The sequence below is a fragment of the Pinus tabuliformis genome, chromosome 9, assembly GCF_031772625.1.
Source record: "Pinus tabuliformis cultivar Carrire ecotype Pingquan chromosome 9, CPIR1, whole genome shotgun sequence".
NCBI lineage: Eukaryota > Viridiplantae > Streptophyta > Pinopsida > Pinales > Pinaceae > Pinus > Pinus tabuliformis.
Genome location: NC_142307.1, coordinates 164,147,183 through 164,155,172, shown reverse-complemented (window position 1 = coordinate 164,155,172; position 7,990 = coordinate 164,147,183).

Here is a 7,990-nt window from a genome sequence, read left to right as displayed (position 1 = left end):
AATCCCTTGTCAATTTACCTAGCCAAGATAGAAGACACACCTGAAAAGAAATATCTAATATGTAAACAATTGTAGTTTCAGAAGAATATGGTAAGCATTGGACAAGACCTAGAACAAATATATGTAGATTTATCTTATAGTCATAAAAATATTCGTACAAGAGTAATATGTAAAGTTTGCAAAAGATCACTTCAAAATGGAAAATTGCCACAATTTGTTTTTCCTGAGAGGATTAGATGGAACAAATCATTGCAAATTGTAACCACACTCTCATAACTTGAAGAGTGTCTTGTCGCATTGAGAATTACATTTGAACAAAAGGACAATGGGGTCACAAATGGGCTTACCATGCTAGATTATCAATGTTCCTATCCAAACAGACATTGTCCAAAACGCATTGCCAAAATCTTTCAAAGACACAACAAGAGTTGTTGTTCCATTGAAAAGACGATTGGACTATAAAAATTCATTTCAAATAGGAAATTCTGTGTGCACAAGATAATGAATCCATTGAGAGAACTATGTTCTTGACACGTTTATAAAGATGAAAACATAAGCCTATATAGAGATTGGAATAAAATTCTATAACCAACTACTTTAAATGCTCCAACTGAAAATATTGATATTAAAGAAGAAAATGAGACAACAAATGATTCAGAAAATGAAACAATGACTTAAATGTTGGCACATAGATACATACGGTCCCAATGCATCCATGATTTGTAGGACAAGCTATTTGAGGTTTCTCCCGCGGAAGGAAAACGACCCCTTGGAATTTTTAGAGACAAGTATGCAGAGGAGAAGAACTTTTCGTCCCTCTTGTTTGGAGACCCATGTGATAGTGACGTTGTAGAAATATTCCACTACCAAAAAATTATGCATGGGAGCAAATGCATTATAGTGGTGCTTTCTCTTACCACACAACTAATTTGTTTTTCAAGACATTGTGAATAAAAATTGAAAACTCCTTTCATGAATTTCAATAAGAATCAGAGCAGGAAAATTAAAAGGAAGAAAGTTACAAGCCAAAGATGTTAAATACAAACCCAACTAGGACAATATTCCTAGAAGTGAGATTAGTTACATGGATTTCAACGCATAAGAATTTCTCCTAATTTCTTGCAACAAATGAAGAAAAATATATTTGTCGTGATATGTCACAACGACCACCAAATTTCTTTGTCACATTTACAAGTGTTGGACATCGGTGGGCTCCCTTGGTCAACACATTGACCAAATTACATGACAAAAGAAGAAAAATAAAACATATTAATACAATAGAAGACTGCAATATTTCTTATGTCATAAGGAAAAATATAGTAACATGTAGTCATTATTATAGGCATAGAACTAATGCATTAAAACAAATGATATCTCAAGATAAAACATTCTTTGAAAACATAGTAGATTGCTACTTTGTAACTGAGTTCCACAATAGAGTAAGCAAACATGAGCATGGGTTTCTATGGGTAGAAAATGCATTGATATATGGAGTTAATAGAAACATTGACATTGAAAAATTTGTTGATAGTTATTTGATTTGTAACATAGATCACCTTGATGAGAGCTTGCAAAAATACATCAACATGGCCATAATAACATTTGTAAAAAGAGAAAGAGCTGACATTGTAGATACAATTTTCCAATACTACCCATGATAAGCACAGAAGTTCTTGAACCCATTGCCTTGGTGGATGATATAATGAACGAAAAAGTTACATTATTATATGATATCCTGGAAACTAAAAAATATGTTAGCAATAATACTTTTAAGGATTTCTTAGATGATATACATTTAACTGAAGACGATTACATTGTAGCAATACAAACTACATTGAAACTACCGATGATTTTACTAGAACAAAAACCCTCTCACATTTAGAACAATAGCTTTGAAAAGAACATACCACAATTGTGGATACAAATATTGTTGCCCAATTTGTACTTAATGAATATGTAGTTGCATCATATTGCACATCTTATATGATAAAATTTGACAAATTGATGACAAATGAATTTAAAAGAATAAGAAGAGAACATGAAAAGAGAAAAGTAAATGGTATTGAAATGATACATTCATTGGGAAATGATTTCCTTAATATCCAATAGACCTTGACACAATAAGAATTTCATATAGAACTTTCTCTACCATTGAATAATAGTTCATAGGAATGCATATTTATAAATTTAGGAGCAATGTATGAACACACATTTATCCTCAAACCATCATTCCCGCTAAGACATGAAGATGACAATTCCGAAAATGTCATGCGTAATTCTATTATTGATTATTAGATTGCTAGACCTGATGATATAAATCATGTATGTCTTGCTTAATTTGTGTCAAGGTAAAAAATGATTGCACACGCATTACAAAAGTAAGGAAAACAAAGTTAATATGATTGATCAAATACAAGAACCACATTGACTATGAAAACCATTGCAGAGAAAATATTTTTCTATATGTCGCATTTGAAAAAACTGAGAATGAATTGAAATAGAACTTCGTATCATGAGAAGCTTCTTATATGTTACATGAAAAAAACAATAAAAATAAATGAATATAAATTCACATATAACATTAACCCATTATGGGGAAATCTAGAGAATGCAATTCACGAAATCTAGAACAATTCCATGGATTCCAATAATACAATTAAAAATAGAAAATCGTTGAACATCTCAGCGAAAATATGATTTGGAAATAGACTTGCAATGTTCCAATCACCATGAAAGAAAAAGAGAGTTGAATACTGGATTCCATTTGTTTGAACATCCATTTCTACTTGAGAATGCAAAATATTGGAAGATCAGAAGAATGCTCAATAGGGAGCAACAAGAAATTATCAAAGACATTGCAATGAAAAAATATATGAACATGGAAAAATCATTATATCTATTTCTAACTACAAGAGTTGGATGGGAAAACATTCATATCAAAATAAATATTCCAAATGCTCATACAAATTTATGATGGACACTTTTCAACTCATCCTTTGAAACCAAAGCGATTGATACTAGCATACATAGGAAAAGTTACATATCATTCAGGTGGAAGAACTATACATTTTACACTTGTCAGGAATTTTAACAAGTCTTCCCCTACACCAATTAACAATGAAACATTAGATGCACTCTCAAAGCTTTACCAAGAATTGAGACTAGTTTTCATTGATGAAGTCTCCCTTCTAGGAAGTTGTTTCTTGTTTTGCATTGATGATCGAATAAGAAACATTAAACTTGTCTAGGAAAAATACTTTGGAAATGTTGGCCTTATATTTTATGGTGACCTCTATCTAGCACACCCTATAGAAGATTCCCTAATATTTCAACAATCTATTCTCAACAAACAACGAATCACATATGAATTTTGGAAAAGAAATGTAAAATGCTACGAATTGCATATTACAAAGAGTCAAATACACAGGAAATTCATCTCAATATTGAATAGAATGTGAAAAAACACTCAAACAAATGATTATCTGATATATTTAAACAAAAATTGTGTTTGAACAAAAATTGTGTTAGGAGTGCACCTATTGTCCCTGATTTCCCATATCTATTTTATAAAAATAATTTTTTTTTCTTTGCACAACAAGAAAATGTTAGCAATTGTTCCTCGTGATAAAATTGTCATTAATGCAATCTACCAAGAAGAATAAAACCATGAATATTTTCCTTCACATTTACATACATTAACATGCCTTGATTAATTTTCATGAAATTAAATATATTAGTTGAAAGTTATGCCAAAAATTACGATTCACGAGATGGCCTTGTTAATGGAGAAGATAGAATCATTAAAGCCTATACAAAGACAAATGATTTTTTATGTCATATGGATCAAGTTTCTCGATAAAAACATAAGACATCACCAAGTAAGAAATTTGGCTAGCTTATATAGCGAAGGAATTTGTAAATATTGGATCCCCATATTGCAAATAGAAAAATCAATAACACCTTCAACAAATACAAACTATACAAAAATATGAAAACAATTATGTGTTCAATTGCCATGTGCATGCACAATACATAGGTCACAAGGCCTCACACTAGACAACCTTGCATTTGACCCTACTAGAATATAGACCCATGGATTAGTTTGCACAACCTTGTATCATGTTGGGAACATGCAATCTTTGTTCCTATTAAAACATTTACGGAAAAAACGTGTAATTTAAACAAAAATAGCAATTGAAATGGACCGTTTATGACAAAATGCAACATGGGAACTAGATTACAAGTATTAGTCTTTTCACACACATCCATGCACATCCGTTTTGTCTTTAAACACTCACAACCTAGAAAACTATATGAACGATGCACTCAGTGACTATGAATTGATGGACATTGATGAACCACATTGGTTGGTTCGAAACGCATTGACAAATGGTCTCTCATGTGATTTTCGCCGAAAAATCTATCATAAAATTGACATTTTTTGTTTACAAGAGACACATTTGAAACAAGATACATTGCAAAAAAAGTTCAAAACCTTCACTTGCATATATAACCATAGAAAATATTGATTTCTTATATGCTTCAAGAAAAGCATAACAATCCTTGAACATATACAATTTGAAGAAGATAATGTAGAAGCACTGATATAAAACATCATTCTACATGGAATGCATATCAAAATTTTCAATGTGTATGCAACACCATATTCTACATTTCCCAATATAGTAAGTATTATTGAAAAACATTATCCAATACATCTATTGGCGAATTGATGCTCGTTGTAGGAGATTTAAATGTTAACATGCATCAAAGAAACAATAGAACAAAAACTTAATAGACTGTATGCATAGCCATAAGCTTCATTTCCTTCTAGATAAAATTCCTATTTGCACACATCACTCATTAATCATGTATGGTATAACATAAAACATAGCTATAAGATATACAAGATGGATACATATTGGTCAGACCATGACATAATTTGTTTCATAATGGTCCATATATATGAAAACAAACCATAAAACATGTTGATTTTTTTTTCATATTTGCAACTAGACTATTTTTTCCCCTTTTTTGTTGCCATTGAAGATTAACCATTTACTAATGTTATTTTGCAAGCATCCATTGCATACATATGCGAATAAATATTCTAATGCAACTTCCTTTTTTCTATGAAGAAAAATGGATCAAAGTTGTAGTGAACAAAAATAGAAAAGGAAAGTACCTACAAATACCATATCTACTTACGTTATGCTCCATATTTTTTATACATAGACTAGTTACATCTATCCATTGTTACTAATTTCATTTTTCCTACTCTTTGTTTTTTTTATTGCAACAAATAAAACTTACAACTTAGAACAATAAAGCAATGCAACATCAGAACAAGTAATACAGCTACAAAGAGAAGCAGGGAGGTAAGTCAATCTATGCACATTTCTTATGTGCATATGTCACATCTACCATATACACATCAACATTTTCTTATCATAATTGACTCTAATTTGCATGATCTGTGCATAGTGCGAATGCATTCCCAGTGACTCAGATATTAATTGAAGAATTGAACATTTATAAATCTCATAACTTATTTCATGGTGATTTCATGGTACTCTACACCACATTTATGGACAAAGCAACACAAAGTCGTCAAACATTGCAAGTTGATTTGACTCATCAACAAGGATTCATGATAGTGATAATGGTTTTTCCAAGTGACCTGATCGAAAAAACAGTCAAAATATCTTGCTAGGAAAAGGAATTACAATCACAAATTTCCAAATTGCGCCAAAAAAAATCTATGAGTTATTTCTTTAGACATAACTAGAGTACATACAAAATAACTACAAGAACTGTGCTTCTCAACTTTGTTGTCTCCAAGTCTTTCATAAGCCAATAGAATCACTGCATGTTGAATAATGATTATGGGTCGTTCATATTCTCTTTGTTTCGGCCTTGTCAGTTAGGAGGAGATTTTCCTCGACATTTGTAGGTTAGTCCTAGAATATTTCTCTAGCTTTTGGATGAAGCACATAATACATGGAACAATTCATAAAACTTATTCTTCAATGGTGATAACATTTCAAAGGCAACTTTTTTTTTAGCAACAACTATATCTCTCCAACTGCTGCTATAAATATATGCAGATCCAACAATTTGTTCACCCTCATATGTACTATGATACTCTCATACAAAAACCTGTAGATGAGGCTACGATAACACAACACTAATGATACACAGTCATACTCAGTGTTACAATAAAGCCTATTAGGTCTGAGAGTTGAACCTAGAGCTCTGATATCATATGTCACAACTCTCTATATCACATTTTTTTTCCTATTACTCATATTCCTTTAGGTGTAGTTACTTCCCTATTGTAAGATACCATTTAATATTGAGTTAATCTAATTATGCCAAACTCATATAATTCACTTGTTTAACAACAACTCCTCAACAACATGCATAGAAAGGGTGTTTTTACTTATGTGTGAAAGTATTACACTAAATATATGTGGGGATGGAGGTCCCTTGATTCTCGCCCTCATGATAAGCATATACTTCCAAATATTCTACTTATACCTTCATTAATTTAATTCCCAAACTCATTGTCGACTTTACTCTATGTTTATTACTCACATATTTCCGTCCTCGTGTTGCAACTCTCATTTTTTTAATACAACACAATATTTATCATGGAAGAGTAATAATCGATACCATCTTGGCTAGTCCAAGATATTTCATAAGTGGGTCATAATTTGGTTATGTATTTTAAGTTTTTTTTTTTTTTTTTTAAATGTGCACACAGGCCCTTGTCGACTTTGGATTTTTTTACCCATGGTTTAATTTGCTCTACCCAAATGAATTTTACAAGGTATAACTCTCCTATAACACAGAATATCCACTCAACATGTAGGTTCACTCCTTAGTTATGCTCTTATTCCTCGCAAGGGTCTCTTAAATGCATTATAGTGGATGTTTCTATTACACTTTTGTTCCCCTTAAACTGATCTTATCCTTATCTTGTGGCACGCTTACACCTTGGAACCAATGTCTAATCTCCTTCGACCATGTATTTCCTTCCATGTGAATTTCATGTGCTATTTCAGGAATATTCAATGTAGGCAGTCAGATTGGAACCCGATAAATATGACAACATACGTTGAATCCTCAAAACCCTAACTTACCCTCTCACTATAGTCTCTACTCTATTCAGCATTTATGCATTTGGTTACCGGCTTCTCCTGGCGTTTGACATTGGGTTCCATAATATAGAAGCTGAGTTATGGACCCTATCATGGTGACGCTTCCCCTCACCTTTTAACGGTAAATGCTTCTCTTCGTAACATTAGACTGTGATTTCCTTCTGGTTTCTCCTACGCTCATGTCCTGCGTATATCATTGAGTTTTTTTTTCCACCTTCTGTTCTTGAGCTCTTTTTTTTGGTCGAATTACCCATTCATCCTTCGTACTGGTACTCGCTGCTACAAATTTAAAATATTCAAGCATGCTTGCTTCCCTCTTCTAGAATTTTGGCCTCCCAGAGGTCGACCAAGTCTTTTCCATTCAAATTCTTCACGAGGTAACCCTCTGGTTGTTACTTTTGTTTAATGCAGTGCTATAGGGATCTCGATAAGCTTAATATCCCTTATAGCTACTTTAAATGGTCAAAATAAGTCTATTTACAGTATAATTTTTTTTAAAGTCTGGGTTTTGATTTTTGGTTTAAGAGAGCATTCCTCGTGGTTTATTACTGGCTCTACAAAGTTTTTCCTTTTATTTTAATTTTTCTATATTTATCCTAGTTTATAGCTCGGTGACTCTATTCATTCGGTTACCACATACTAGCTCTCGAATCTCATCACCCTCGTTGCTGTGACTGTAATTATTGGAGAAATTCATGGCGAATTACACCCAGGTAATCTAAATATTTTAGTTTGCCTTCGGTTAGGACGATTTATAGCTCTCCATGGTATATAAAATGTATCGTTTGATAACTAGAGCATATTTCTAGTTTTCCCCTTAGTTTTAT